The following is a 16470-nucleotide window of genomic DNA, read 5'->3' as shown; positions in this document are numbered from 1 at the left end:
TAATTTTCCATATTTAAGTAATACCCTGAATAACCTTTTAAAAAATTAAACTAAGGAAAAATGAACACACACTTCAAAATCAGGAGCTTCGTGAGCAAAAAAATTTGGCAGCTTTTTTTTGGAAAAATGCCCATCTTAAGAACATTTCTCTAGATTGTGTTTGGAATAAGAAAACAATTTATATCGAATCCAGTAAAATGTATGCTACATATGTTAATTTAGTGGAAAATAATTGTTAAAGTAGGATATCTCACTCAAGATGGTCTATTAATCTTCCTGTTGGGTGTGGGGTGGAGGCAACGATTTCTCTCCTCTACCAGTGTTCTTCAGTACCTTGTACCATTCCTGGCACAGACTAGGCTGTTAGAAGGTGGTTTCTGAGATAATTCAAGAATGCATTTTCATCAAAAGCCTCTTCAGTTTCAACATGTAGTTTCTATACAACACAGGGCAAAGCAGGTTCTGGTGGAAATTGATAATATTCTTTAAGCCACAAGACTGTGCGGATGATTCAGGTTTAATCCATGTTTTTAAATCTGTTACACACTGTTCCTGCCACAGACTCTGCTGAAGTCTACTGCTTGCTTGTAGGCTCCTAGTCCCAATGACAGATGGTTTTTAATCTTTGCTATTTGGCATCCAGAATGGTTGCGTGTTGCTTACTCATATATTTTTCTCTAACATGTAGAATCTGATTCTGGTGGCTATCCTTTCTGAGAAATTAGATATTTTTTTAAAACCTGTAGAAATAAGAGAAAGAATTTAAAGGTTTTCTGATGGGAAAAGTCACTCTATACTTGTGATCACTGTGGAAATGGGCACACCTGCAAACAAGGACAATTGTGTAAATTATGTGATTTGTAAATCTCAGGTTTGGTACTTCAGGAATTGATTGTTTGATTACCTTATGCCCAGTATTTTCAAGGGGACACACATGTGCCAACACACATTATTTTTTTTTACTTCTTTCAGAGTGATGAATAATTAGAATTCTTTTTGACAATGGAAAGAATCTTTCTTCAGTGCTTAGCTTCTCCTAAATCTCCACTGTGACACTTATCAATTTATAATATTTTGCTTTATTTTTATATATGCCTCCCCAACATTTTCAGAGGAAAGAATCTATCTTTTTTCCCTTTTTTATTCCTGTGACCTGGCTCAAAACATGACAAAAATCCAGGTCCAAAAAAATAGGCATGCAATTAATACTCTCTGAATAAATCACAGATTTTAATCACTACTTAGAAACAGTCTGAGCTAGAGTCAACAAACCCTTGACTATTTCAGACAGGCAAAATGGATCTCAGAAACCACTCAGAGAATAAAACTCTCTTATGTAGCAGTAATTCTTTAAATCAAGGACTAAGATTTTCCCAAGCCCAGTAAACCCTTGAAGTTTTCTATACAGTATTATGCCAGAATGATCGTGGTCCATTTGTTGGCAAATAGAACTGCTTAATAACTGCAGAGGCATTATGAAATTCTATGCAGAATATAATGAAAGCTGCAGGGGATTGTGTTCACTCTCTTGAAGTAGGAAAACTTGAATCCTCAAATAACAGGGTGTTGCCATGTTAGCTTCCTCCAGAGAATTGAAGAACAAACTCTAAAGAGAGTAGAATTGTGTGATTAGTAGCAGAGTCACTAGAATCTGCAAAGTCTTGATTCAATTTTTTAAATGTACTGACTTATGTTGATTGATAAATGATATATTCTATATATTTAGGGTGGGCATACAACACAATGTCCCCTATGCAAAGCCTTAGTTTTTAACTGGTACAAGAATCAGGTGAATTCAGTGAAATTCTCCTTACCTGTGTTTTTACATTTCTGGAAGAATTATATACATTGCTGAGTCAAATTTTGAGAATTTATATTTTTAAATCATTACTTTAAATCCTCAGATATAAGGTAGTAAGTCAATATATAGAAATCTGAGGTAAAATTACTTTTTTAGCTTTAAATCAAAGAATAAATAAATGCAATAAAGAGTATATTAAAGAGAATAGAATAAAAAAACAAAAGGAAAGAATGGTGGAAAGGTAAGTTTTTAAAAGACAGGAGAGAGGAAGGGATAAAGAAAGCAAGGAAGAAAGGGAATTATTAAAATATTTGATAGAGCACCTCTGTACAACTCAGATGCTTCTGTATGTGCAGTATTTCAATATCTTTCCTAGGTAAATAGCAATGTCTTTCCTTTTTATTAGCCCTGCTGCAGCTGCTGTTGCTTACAAAGAGATTCACAAATCAAAATAGACTCAGTTAGCTTTTCAATAATTCTAAAAAGGTGGGGGAACATTGCCAGGGAAGGATAGCTCTCCAGTATCCTAACATGGAGTCTTGTTAGCAAAACAAAGTGTGAATTGCTTAGAGATAATTCCCTGCTGTGGGTAATTCCACTGGGTGACTCTGGGGCGGCACATGCTATTTCACCTCTGTAGGCCAATGCCATTGCATGGGAGACGTCAGAAGGGATATGAAAAATTTGCCTTTTTGAAACGTTTATTCTTCTAGAGTTTTTTAAGTGTCAGCATGATTCATACCTATTGGTTCTTAGCCTGAAGCACCCAGCACAACTAGGAATTGAGGAAGCTGGTGCTGGGTGTGAATAATGAATGGACTGCATAAGCAGAAGTCTATATCCAGTCGATAGTAAAGGCATGTGCAGAATCGCAAGCCAGCATTTTCATGGATTCTTTCTATCCTTCTTTCTTCCTCAAGGGGAAACAGGAGATCGAGAACCAATAAGAGCTTGAACAACCAATACTGGACTCAGACTGGAAGACTGTTCTTCTGCCTGTTCATTCCTGTAAACATCTCTGGAACTGTCTGATTAAGGTATTTGGAAAACCCAGACATTTTCAATAGGTTTCATTGATGATCTAGCCTGTTTCCCAGCCACATCAAGTGATAGGTGGCAGGGGAGCATTATGCAGAAGATTGAAGAACTGTATTGCTTTACAAAGAAAAATCTGAAATTATAACTCGTCTCAATGTTTTTGAAGGGCTGGTTTAGTTGGTGGGGCACTAGCCACTGGTATAACATTTTTTGTTTTCTCCTACTCTCATTTTGCACTTTATCAAATCCAAAGTTGTCATGGTTCATTATCTGTAGATGATCTTGAGCAGCCTTGCATTCTAAAAGAATATGCCGTGGCATCTGCCTCTGTGCTTCTGTGGCCTGCTGTACAGATGATATTTTAGCAAGAGTATTGGGTAGGGGGCAGGAGGGGAGAGCAGACTTTATCTCATACTGATATTCTTTTGTGCCATAGCACATCTCATTCTTTCATATATGTCTCATTCAACGGTGAATTGCATATATCACATTATGACTATTACAGATGTTAGAGCACATAATCAGGGTTGTAAAGTATCTGCTTGGATGTCTTAACTAATGAATTCCATCAAATTCAATTATCATTCTTTGACTCTCCATTAACCAATCAAATTACTCCTTTGATCTAAGTCATTTCTAACATACTTTTACTAGGCATAAACACAATCCTATGAAGTAAACTGGAGGTGATTATCTCACTGACTTTTATTTGGAGTCCCAAGTACCCGAAGTGTTAGATGTCTAAAAATTGCCTTTTCCATGTGTCAGACTGTATATAAGAGAAATGCCACAGTGGGAAACTCTGTCTTGAAGACTTTATACCATAACTTACATTTTAGTATGTTTTTTTTTTCCTTCCTGAAGAAGTTCATTACAATGTGTCATCAATAGTAAAAGTTTATAGGCATAAATCTACTATGCATTCCTATAAATCACCTACTTATTAAATAAATATGCACATAGCTCAGATTATATCACAAGCTGTTCACTTTTGGGGATAGATTATTTCAATGCTAGATGTTTCTTCTGTCTTTTACAGTAAGATGCTACAGTGTAAGATCCCAGTTACTATTGTTGAAACATGTTTCCAATGCTTCATGATTTCCATATAGGCATTATTAAAACAAACAATGTAAGACTGAAAAAAAATGCCTATATGTAAAATGTGTATATATTTATACAGAACATGACAGTCACTAGTATGGCAATATGTAAATCAATGGATGTGTAATTGATGTGATTCTGCAATCTGTATATGGGCTAAAAATGGGAGTTCATAACCCACTTGAAGCAAAGTGTGAAAGATGATATATCAAGAACTATGTAATGTTTTGAACAACCAACAATAAAAAAAAACCAAATATATATATATATATAATATATATATATATATAATATATATATAATATATATATTATATATATATATATAATATATATATANTATATATACACACACACACACACACATACACACACACACTGTCAGGTGATCCCAATGCACTCTAGTCTAAGACTCACTGCTTTAAAAGAGTAAGAAAAACAGCTTATATGAAAATATCATAAAACAACTCTAGACATGTAATTGATATCAAAGTAAAAACATTGAAATGAAATAAAATTTAGATTTCAATTTTACCTATGCATTTACTTTTTCTGAGACTGTACAAAACATTTTAGAGTGTTTATTTCCCTTTTGATATTTGATTGCATTTTAAATATTTTGAAATTAAAATTTCAATATATAGTGTTAATTAAGGAACTCAAGAATTCAGATATCTACCAATTTAAAAGCTTCCCCATGTTGCCAAATAATCAGTGAGTTCTGCAAGAGCAAAAGGCATTAAGTTCATAATTTTTTATAATTTTTTAAATTTAAATATTTAGTTTTACAAAGATTGCTAAAATAATAAGTCTTTCCTTCAACGTTTTGTATATCTAATAAAAACCATTCTCTAGGAATTCCAACCTGTCCTTTTGTTACAAATTCCATTGAGGCAACTTCTATGGATGTCTTGCTTTCAAAAGATACTTCATTGGTACAATGAAGCTGAAACTTTGGGGCTCAGTTTCCCTCTTTTTCATAAGTGAACATTTCTGTATTACCTATTCTTAAAGAATTTTCTCACCATTTTATTTTTAGTGCAAACAAGTGAAGACATTGTTTGCCAATTTCATATGCCAAACTCTGAAGTAAGTATACACTTAAATGAGAGTTAGGGGACAACGAGCTATCTTCTGAACCATGAAAAGACAGGATGTTGTGATTACCTCAGGCACTGGAAAAGAGCAAAAAGCATCATTAGTCCTAGTAGGAAAACTACAGAGAACATTTGACCCATAAAATTAATTCTTGCTTCCTACATAGCACAGTCCATGGAGATCAGGGTCTAGAAAGGGAAAATGGTCAAAGTCTTAGGTTTGCCCATTACCTCACTTTGTACAATAAAACTGCACTGAAAAAAATTAGAATAATTTAAATTGTCTTCCATATCCATAAGAATCGTTTTTAAAATAAAGATTCCTTGGTTTTCAGTTAGTGTTAAAGCTTACCTTTAGAGTAATGGTGGGTACTATCTTCAATTGGATTGTGTTTCAAAAGTTTGATTTATAAATTAAATATTTGGGGCTCAACACACATTCTACACAAGAAATAATGTTAAAAATGATGTTTCATACCTAGAATCAATTTTATAAATCCTCAAAATTATAGCAAATTCATGTGATTTGTAATACTAGAGATTTGAAGTGAAGAGTAGAAAACAATACTATATGATTCTTAAAATGAAACCAATTAGACAAATTGTTTTTAAATTACTTATTTACTTTGACTATCAATGTGAAAGGAAAGCAAATTTGATTGTAAGTAAATAAGCAATTAAAGAAGATGGTGGGATTCTTTCCTAAAACACAGAGAATGCAGGGTTATACTAAGAGCAGCACTGTCCCGAGCAGAGGAAAAGGAGATGGAGAAAAGAGATGCTGAGTGGTGCTGAGGAGGAGTGGCAAAATGCTCTCAAAACAGGTATCCAGACAGAATTAAGTTAGTATTATGATCTAGTTATTAGATGCAAAGGATGCTCATTAACAATCACGTTTATAACTCTTTTAATGAGTGTCAATACCTTTAGCAATAGCATATCCATTTAGAAGGCAGATGTGTAGAGGAAACAGGTAGTAGAAGCAGGGAGCATCAGTGCAACTCCAATGAGAGCCGTGAATGCAGGGAAGAGAGAACTTGGTGAGCTCCTGCCTTCCACCAGTATCTTTTCTGTGAATTGCTCGACATAACAGTCAAGGCTTCACCGAACTCCACTAAGGAATTTTACAAACACAAAATAAGGTGTTCACCAAATTTACCAATTGTCTGCTTTTCCTTATGTAGCTGTTCATTGAATTTTCCAAACATGTATTGAAGGCATACTGTGTATTATTAGATACTATGTGAATTTTGTTTCGTTTAGCCAACATGTTAAAACACAATTTTGTTCTCTTCTAATTTCGTACTTTTTATTTTAATTATTTCCCTTTATTAAATTTGAATAGCTGGAGACAGCAGGTGGCATTGTGCCTAGAGATGAAGGGCAAGGAGTGTGAATACCTCAAGAAATAAGGCCCGAATAAGGGGCTGTCTTATTAATCTATCCTTTGGACTTCAAGGAGGTTTTGGAAGTCCTAAATACAGTCCCATGCCTTCCATGGAACCTAGTAAACAATTGTGAGATGTAGAAAGTAAATAGAACTATTTCCTCATGTCTAAAATTATCTGAGGAAAAAGTAATAAATTCAAAATAAAGGCCTATAATATATAGCATCTCTTGATTTGATATCAGCCTCACTACTAGGCTAACCTGGTATGACAAGCAAGAACTTAGAAAGCAAGCTAGATGCTTTGGCACACATCGGTCATCCCAGCAACCTGGGAGGCTAAGGCAGGAGAATCACAAATTCTAGGTCAGCCCCAGCAACTTAGCAAGCAAGATTCTTTCTCAAAATCCAAAAGAAAAAGGACCGGGGTTGCAGCTAGTGGTTAATTCCCCCTGATTTCAACCACCAATTGAAATAACAAAACAAGATCTTAGAAAGCCATCCTGTAAAAACATCCCGTAATTCTTCATCAACCCTAATTTTCAGTAAAACAGTAGTCTAAAACAATTTCTATTACTGTTTAGGTTGAGGCACAACAAAGGTCATCATGTAAGTTTCTAAAATTAGTCTTAACTCTAAAAATTGCACTGCAGGAAAAAAAAAGTGGTTCATCTTCTGGTGAAGAAAGTGGTTAAGAGGTATTTTTTTAAATACAAAGTTCCTCTCCTTTCTATTTTATTCTCAAGAAACATGAGCAAAAGATAAGATGGATCTTAGACAACATTCCAAACAGTCTTCAAACAGGAGTCATTAAGGCCTGTGTTATCTCAACCTCTATTAGGCAGCTTTAGGAACCACTGTGAAAAGCTAGCTTAATGAAAGGATAGGTACCACCTCCCAGTCTTGTATGGTTTTTCCATATGATTTTGTTACCTCATTCCTTTGAGTGGATACCTAAAATTGCTTGACTGATGCTGTGCCATCAGGTATGGTAACATCAAGAATTTTGGATTTTGTGCCTTATATTTAGTTATCTAATAAATCTGACTTTGTCTTCTATTCTTCTCTGGTCCAACAAATCTTGTTCATGTTGGAGCCTGAGTTCACACTTGTTCATTCAATGATGATTCTTTTAATTGCTTACAATGCTGGTCACTCTTCTAATCTTCTTATCCAGGTCCTACTTTCCATGGAGATTTCATTCTAATGAAGAAGGAGAAAGAAATTATAAGAATAATCAGACCCATCAAAAGATTGTTAAGTTCAATAAATATAATCATATTTTTTCTAATTTTTATCTAACATTTTTCCTGTCAATCAATGAGTCTGCTCTTCATTTAAACCTTATTGATTCTTACTGTTTTCAACTAAAATCATTCTGATCCACTTATTTTAACTCTTCAAGGCTTTCAATCTTCTTAAATGGAAGGGACAAGGAAATTCATAAATTTACATAATAGACAAGATGAACTGTCTGAGAAATTTAATCCATATAGCTAGTAATAACAGGGTAGCTACAGTGTGACTATTTCAGAATCAAATACCCCATAGTCCAGGCATAAAAGGCATCTTTTCTAATCCTTAGCCTTTTCTTAATTACATTTTGCAGTGATTAAGTGTCCTATACTGACACATCAGAATAAATCTGCTCTGTGCTACCTGTCTGACCAAATATTTTTGGTATGGATTAAATTCAACTAGCCACTTATAAATTCAGTGAGGGTTGTATGTATCTACTCAACATAAAAAGAAAGACTTCTGAGAATTCACTGTGGTAATAGGAAGGAAAGTTATTAACTTGAGGATGTTGGATATATAGCAAGGAATAGATAATAAGAAAAGAACACATAGCAGCCTTTAAGAAGGTTTACATTCATGAAGAAGAGATTAACTAGTAACTGGAAAGAAGTAAAAAAAAAAACAGACATAAATTTCTTAATAATGTCTCTTAAACTCATTATCACTGAATTATCAGTTGAAAATAAAGTAATTACACTAAAAAGCAACATTTAATCAGAGTAGAAGCTCTAATTTAATAATACAAATTATTTTTTTTCATTTCCTTATGCTGATATTTATTTCCATCATATGAAATATTTTATGAACAAGTTAGATGCCTTCTATTATAATTTAATAAAACTAAAAGTTTTGTTTTCTTTAATAATTCATCCATTTAGTGTGGATTTTTTTTTATTTAAATATATTTATGCGAACTGTTAGCAAGCATGAAAAAGGGCCTTCATTTGTCTTACATTTAATCATCCGTAAGAAGTGTGCAGCTAAACATACCTTGAACATATGCTCAGAAGAATAGTAAGGTTCACATGAGCATAGAATAGAACTTGATATAATCCTATAGAAGAGTAGAAACAAAGAAAGAAATATAAAAAAGTATTTTTAAAAGCAGTAAAAAGGTGAGACAACAAAAGATTATCTCAAAAGGTATAAATTTGTTTGAATTGCTATAGCATGAACACTGAAAAGCTATGTTAGCCTCTACTGGATGCTATAACAAAATACCATCAGCTAGGCAACTTTATAATAGCAAAAATTTACGTCTCACAGTTCTGGAGGTTGGGATGTATAAGACCCAGATACTAGCTAATTTAGTATGTTCCGAGGGCCTGTTTCCTAGAAGACTGTCTTTTCACTGAAATTTTACATAAGAGAAAATATAAGGGATGTCTCTTGGGCCCTTTTTATAAGGGTATTAATGCACAAACATGATCATCTTCCAAAAGCTTTACCTCCTAATACCATCACCATGGCATTAGTATTTTAACAGTGGAATTTAGAAGTAGCAGGACAAACATTCAGATTATAGCACTGTCCTTTTCCTAATATTGTCCTACTGATTGACAGTTTGTTTCATATCAACAGTCCTTGTGTATTGAAAAGTGATTTTCTGAAAAAGAAAAAGGTACTAAGTAATGGAATAGTAGTACTACCCCATGTAGTTGGACAGGCCTGCCAATCATTGAGTGACTTTTCAAGAGGGTATCTTTACCTAGAACAAAACCTAAGAACTCCTAAACATAAGCCAACTACTATGACAAGTTACTAAGACATTTACTAAGAAAATTTTAAATACCTTTACTACTGCTTAAAGTATATAGAAAATTAACAAAACAATTGCAACATTCACAACCTATGATGATTTCTTGCATACTGGACTGAATTTACCAAGATAATTAGAATTTCATAGCACCTTAGCAATATGATGGCATATAAACATTATAGTATTCTTATTTTATATACTTCTTCAGGCTAATGTATGTATTAAGATGGTCATAAGTTGAGAAAAAATGAAAGGTGGAATTTAAGAGAAAATATGAAAAATTATGTTTAAGGAATAAGCATATTTTGTTAAATTAAAATTTGCTATCAAGTATACTGAAAATGAAGTAGTTTTTGGTTCACCATAGCTGAGAAGTTGGCAGGATGCTACTATATAAAATAAGCATTATTCTAGGGTATTCAAATAAAAATATAGCAAGAAAAATTCTGGGTTTAATCACTGTATTAGAGAATTGCATTCAAATTTAAGTCCAACAACTGAAAAAGAACAAAATATAGAAATAGCAACAAAACCATAGTTATTTATAGCACAACATAGCTTTGTAAGAAAAGAACAGAGAAAGTTTCAAGATGCTAAAATAAGAAGAAAACAAAAAGGAACATCAAATGTGGGCTAAAAGCAAGTGTCCATCATTACAAGAAATGTTGTACACTGAGGACCAAAAAGAGAGAAAACTGCTTAAATTATAGAAAAGAACAATGAATACATGATATAACTAATGTTCTGCAGAAAAGAATGTTGAAATCTGTTCTTCAAATTTTTTAAAAAAGAAATATTCGTCCTTGTGAAAAATTTTAATACAATTCTGCCTGACAATGGAGAAGTGCATTTTTAATACTTCCTAACTCTAATATATTTATAGATAAGAAACAAAACTATATTTAGTATAGTAACTGAAGATTTTCTGAAATAAGAGTACAATATCACAGTTTTCTAGGCGACAAATTATTTTATGATTTTTTTATTACATTCTGAATGAGCAAGGAAGAGTCCAAAAAAATATCTTTTAGGAAAAAAAATATTCTCTGTCTAAAACTGGTCCCCATCAAGATGGCAGCTGAGACAGTAAATGACCAGATTAATCCTTTGGGGATAGTAATTGTTTTGACGTTATATAGGAGGAAAAATGACCCCTCTGCAAAAGATCCAAAAAAGCTTTCCTCAGAAATCATCCTGCTGACCATTTCTCATAAACCTCCTTCATCTTACTGAGCACATTTCAGATAGAAGAAAAGAGAGTAGCTTCTTAATGTAGTCTAAGGACTTTTAATTCTAAAAATATTGGAGGTGGTTCATCTGCTCATTAACTTCTATGTATAAATAAAAGGAAATTCTGTTTTATAATCTAGTTTAATAATTTAGACTATTGAATAAGACATTACAAACTGATTTATCATCAGTATGATTCAAATCTATTTGAGATGCAGAATATTCTCCTTACAGAATCTACTGAAATCAACAAAATCATTTCAAAAATTTGTTCAACCAATGAAAATATTTGTAGTTGAGAAAATCTATTTTATTTACCAACATCTTTGTTTTTTTTATTTTTTATAAAAGCACTTAAGAGGATAAAAAATGAAAACAATATATATATGCTATTTGCCTGCTTTCACGTAGTCTAGTGTCCGCAACTTATCTGGTCTCTCTGATTCAATTATGTATGGACACACAGGATAATATTTTCTCAATAGGCTCTTCAAACTAAGCAAGAATATTGAAACCAAAATTTTAACAGTTTGCATTTTTCTACTAAAAGAAATATCTTTGGAGAATAGGGAAGATGATTTATGTATATAAACCTGAACTTAGTTTAAATAATCTTTGTGTTTCTCATAAATTTGAATTTATCTTGCCAGCAAACATTTATTCCAGGTTTTCTTTTTGTTTATTATTCCATTTTTTCTTGTAGATCTCTGATGCTTTAGAACATAGTGAAATTTAAAGAAATGCACTGTTTTCCCTAAAATCCTTTCCATAGAGTTTTTAAAATTAAAGTTATTATTTCTTTTATATGTGCCACAAGTTTTACATTGTTTTTTCTAACACACTGTGGTAACTGAAAATCACCATTGTTTTAATTTACTGTTAAAAAATTTAGGATTAACTAATTAATTAACAGTTTTATATATATAAAGTTTATTTGGTTTTCTATACTAATGATTCTTATTTACATATAATGAAATTCAGAAGTCTGTTGATAGGGTAAAAATTACTCTTACTCATTAAGAAAGGTTTTCCATTCATGTCCTGAAACTACATTTTTCAGCTCATGGAATATAAATCATCCAGTTATTTTCTCTGGATGCTGAAATTTAGTTCGTGGAACAGAATATATATTTGTTTTTATACATCTCTCTGTAATAGGATTCTGGACTGTGGTGAGTGGTTTTCCATATATGCATGAAAGATTAGATACATATTTTTCTTCTTTCCAAAAATATCATCAGCATTGTCAGTTTCAGAAAATAGGTGGAAAACTGCCTTAATGTTTCTGATATTTCTTATTGAAAAATGGCACAATGAAGAATCAAGAAATACTAAAATTTTATGAAGCATGAGCATAAAATAATAAAACGTTTTTAAACTGACATACTGAAATTTATATTCACATAAGTGTGGTTGTCCTTTTACCATGGTCACCTTGGATTTTAGAAATGCTGCCATTGTCCAAAACATTTTGGTATCAGATTTTATTTTATTTTGCTGTCTTTAGAGCCAGTGTATGCACCAAGAAGTTTCTTGAACATATACCAGGAAGGCACTGCTTTACTACAATCAGCTCAACATGGACAAGTCCTGAGTGCTATGAACATTTCTTTGAATGAGTTTGTGTCCACTTAAAAAGAAATAGGCTCTTGCCAATTATATTTTTATTTAAATAATGCTTTACCCCACCCAGATAAAAAGACATATCTATGAGATAGAAGGAACGCTCTGAGGTGGATGAGTTCATGAGGTCCCATTTGGGGTAAAGAACCTCATAGACTATGTCTAGATCCTTTGTTAGACATTTTTAAGCTGTGAGAAAAAAAAAGAAAGGAAGGAGGAAAGGAAGAAAGGAAGGAAGGGAGGGAGGGAGGGAGAAAACTTAGGGGAGATTCAGGCTGGATCAATGAGAGTGTAGAACGATTGTTTTATTTGCTTCTTGTTATGTCTTTTAGTTATTTCCTTATCCTAGACAGGATATAAGATCCTTCTTCAAACCCATAGAGCTATATGTGACCTGTACCTGTTATGTCTCTTTATTGGGCTATAGAACTTACTGAAGCTTATAGCACTGTGCATATGAAGTTACTATTTGATATTAGCTCTGTATTAGTAATATATAAAATTGAGACTAAAAAGACAGCATACATCAGGCCCAGATGGGTTCTCTGGTAAATTTTACCAAACATTTATGGGAGAGATTATACCTTAAATGAGTAAACTACAATTCAGTATCTCTCAGAAATAGATGCAAAAAAAAAAAAAAATCAACAAAGGCCAGTCCCAAAGCTATCATGACAGGTAAAAATGGTAATGACACTGGGGGGACAGGTTCCTCCTTCTATTGGAAACTTCCTTTAGTCAACCAACATTTAATCTTCTGAGAGCTTTTGTTGTTCAACATATATACATCATCTTGGCTTTTAACTCCACCTATGAAGAGGAAGTCAAAAGTAGTTACCTTGATTAAGGTAGTTATCTGAGAGGCATTTGCCAACTAATAGGCACTGAATTCAATATTACAATTTTTCAGATTAATAAAATGTGATCAATACATTTGAAGGTTCCACAGCCTTGTAAACTGCAGATGATATGTGAGGTGAAATGAGGAGAAGCAGGAACAGGAAGCATCCAGGAAAAATAAAACAGAGATAGGAAAGACTGGTTTCTGGGTTTGAGGTCAATTAGTAGAGGGATTATTGGACACCATTGATTGTAATCTTGTGTGTTAGGCAGGCCTCTGAAGGCTGTCATTCACCTGCGACCTCCAAGTGGTGTTAACAGGTATTAACTGCTCATTTGTTTACTGAGAATCTCATTACACCAAGCACTGTGCAAGAAGCAAACAAAACACAGAGGCCTCTGTCCTCAAAAAGGGACAAGGGGAGAAGGAAATAAAGAATGTGAAAATGTTTTTGTCACAACTCTCCTGCTATTGCATTTTCTATTCCTGATTCTAAAAACTGTAGTCCAATCCATCCATTTACATTTAAATCATGATGACCTGGTTTATACTGTCCCATACAGTCACTTGTTCTATTATAGAAAAGACAATGTGCTTTCATATCTGCATGTGTTTTTAAGTACAAATTCTTATCTGTGTCTGCTATAGCTCTCTATATTGTAAGAAGTCTGAAATTTAGATTCTTTCTTAAATTTAATTATCTGGTACTTTCCTATAACAGTCTGTCTCCTATTGACGTCTTAAATTTCATTTTGTTCACATATCTTTTATGTGTGTCTCCTTGATATTGATAACAATGGCTGGTGTAAGGCCTTATCTCCTTTCCATTCCGAAAATGTAATAATGAAGAGAAATACAAAGCAACAGCCACATCTGCTAGTTATCCAAGCATCCATACTGCTTTTGCATCAAACTAATATTGGGGAACGTGGTATGCATGCTCACATCAAAGAGAACCACCAATGGCAAGGGACTGTGCTTCCTTGACAGTCCGTGAGGGACTGAAGTGCTGGCATAAAGCAAGATAAAGTGGTCTTATGGGAATCTTTGTTTTACTTTCAAGTCACTTTAATTTCTTGAATGTGGCTGTGTTTATTTTATGACTATTTCTAAACCTCAGAAAAAAATGCACTTTTATTCTCACCTAACAATTTATGAATAGAAATGACAGAAAAAATAGGATATATTTTACTTTTACTCCATTTATATTTTACTCTACTTCTACTCTTTAGTATATCTTAAGTAATCATCAAAATCAAAGGAACATTTGAGGGAAAGAAAACATCCCTTCTGTGAAGGGACTTTTACATCTTATAGAAACTCTTCCTTACTCCTAACTCATATTCTTAATACTGCAAATTCAACTTGTTTGAGTTTTTTTCTCACTTTTTTTTTTCTTTTTAAAAACTTGAATGGAAAAAAAAATTGTAACGAAGCATCATGTCACTTTGGCCTATAGCCAAAACATTACAGCTCATTAGTACAGATATTTAAAAATTATGGACCCCTTGATAGCTAAGTTTATTTCTTTTGGATTTTACAGATGAAAATAAAATTTAATTTCTGACTAAAAGGAGGAAAGAACTACTCATTTGAAATCATTTTATGTAAACAAGGAATAGATTTGAATATGTAGCACTGTTCATTTAAAAATGGAATAAGGCATTTTATTTACAAAAACATCTAGAGAAACAATTTAGATTTTCAGTTATGATTAAAAAAAACTTGGACATGCAGCCTTCCCCTTTCTCTGAAACCTTTCATAGGCTAACAATTTTTTGATGTCCTAATTTTGGGTGCTGTTTATAAAATTGATATTTTGTTATTTATAAATTATGCAAAATGTGCTTAGGGTGTGTGTATGTGTGTATGTATGATATATTTAGGCCAAGTTGATTGGGCTATGTATGGATCACTGTTTAATAAAAAGAAATCATTTTGCAATGAAGATTATTATAGGAAGGGCCTTTCTTTCCTATAAACTTCACTGAGTCCTTAAAGGATAGACTTGGGGGCCCTTGGCAAGTTGAAGTCCAAGTGTCATACCAAGGCCCTTTGCCTGTTCATACCTTTGCCCTTTCTCCAGCTCAAAGCCACCTACTTGTCAGGAAGAGCCACTCTTAGAAAAAGAAAAGAAAATGGGTCCTTCTTTACCTATACCCTGGGAGCCACAAACAACAAATATCACCTGGAAGTCATCTGGAGGATTGAGTGTTTCAGAGTTTTTTCAGACACTATTACACCCATACTTCAATTTTAGCTTTACCAGATACCTGTGTGACCTTGGGCAAGGTGGATAAATGGTCCTACATACTAGTTTCATATACAATAATTTTAAATGGTCCTCAAAACATCATCTCTAAGGCAAGGCATGATATTACCAAGCCTTTTTGACTTCTAGTTTATCAGTGGCCTGAGGTTTTATTAACATACAATGTAAGTTGGGCACAGTGGTACATACCTGAAATCTCAGCAATTTGGGAGGCTAAGGCAGAAGGATTGCAAGTTCAAAGCTAGTCTCAGCAATTTAGCAAGGCCCCAAGCAAATTAGTGAGACTCTGTCTCAGAATAAAAAATAACAAGTGGACTGGGGATGCAAGTGACTCAGTGGTAAAGCACCCCTGGATTCAGTCCCCAGTACCAAAAAAAAAAAAAGTGTAAAATATAATTTATTTATAAGTGCAGAATACTGCACTTATGCTTTGTGAACTTCTGTTTCAGTTATTTATTTGCACTGTGTGTATTGAATTGTGCTATTAAATGTATTTCTTACCAAAGTTTAAAAAAAAAAAAAGATTAAAAAGTCATTGGTACAAGAAAGTGGGCCATCTAGTACAAGTTAAATAGAAAACCCAAAAACCATGCCACAAAGACCTGCACTCAAGAGCAGAGACCAGCACTCCGAAGCACTAGGAGGAAGCAAAATAGTGATTATCTCCAATATCTGTGACTGCCTGGGGAAGTCTTCTCAGCTGTCAGGTTGCTGCATTAAGTAGCTGAGCTGTACGTGTCACATGAATGCAACACATAGAAGCTCACATACTCCCATCTAGTTTTATGCTTGTGGGAGAAAAGCAAATGGATTAGTGCATCCTTATTTAGTTTATATAAGAATTGCTCTTAGAGAACTATGTGTAAAACTAATGGTAACTGTAATGATTGCAGAGAGAATGTGTTTCTTCCATACACTTCCATGTTTGTTCTCTGACATTTTGTGTGTGTATAACCACAAAAAAATGGCTATTTTATGCTAACGTAATCCCCATGCCTTGACCCACAACTCATCCATTCT

The 16470-nt window shown here is 33.3% G+C and overlaps 1 protein-coding gene across 3 annotated transcripts in view; it reads left to right on the top strand.

The window, feature by feature from the left end:
- The window catches only part of Syt1 (synaptotagmin 1), a 519932-nt gene that overhangs the window by 101031 nt on the left and 402431 nt on the right, over nt 1–16470 (top strand). For all 3 annotated transcript variants that reach the window (XM_015482663.2, XM_015482662.2, XM_048804683.1), the window contains exon 2: nt 2722–2838. The gene's annotated coding sequence lies outside the window, so the exon portion shown is untranslated. The remainder of the gene's footprint in view (nt 1–2721; nt 2839–16470) is intronic.

The sequence above is a fragment of the Marmota marmota genome, unplaced genomic scaffold (assembly GCF_001458135.2).
Source record: "Marmota marmota marmota unplaced genomic scaffold, marMar, whole genome shotgun sequence".
NCBI classification, from domain to species: Eukaryota; Metazoa; Chordata; class Mammalia; order Rodentia; family Sciuridae; genus Marmota; species Marmota marmota.
Note: the sequence above shows the minus strand (reverse complement) of the source record. Positions and strands in the feature narration are given on the sequence as shown.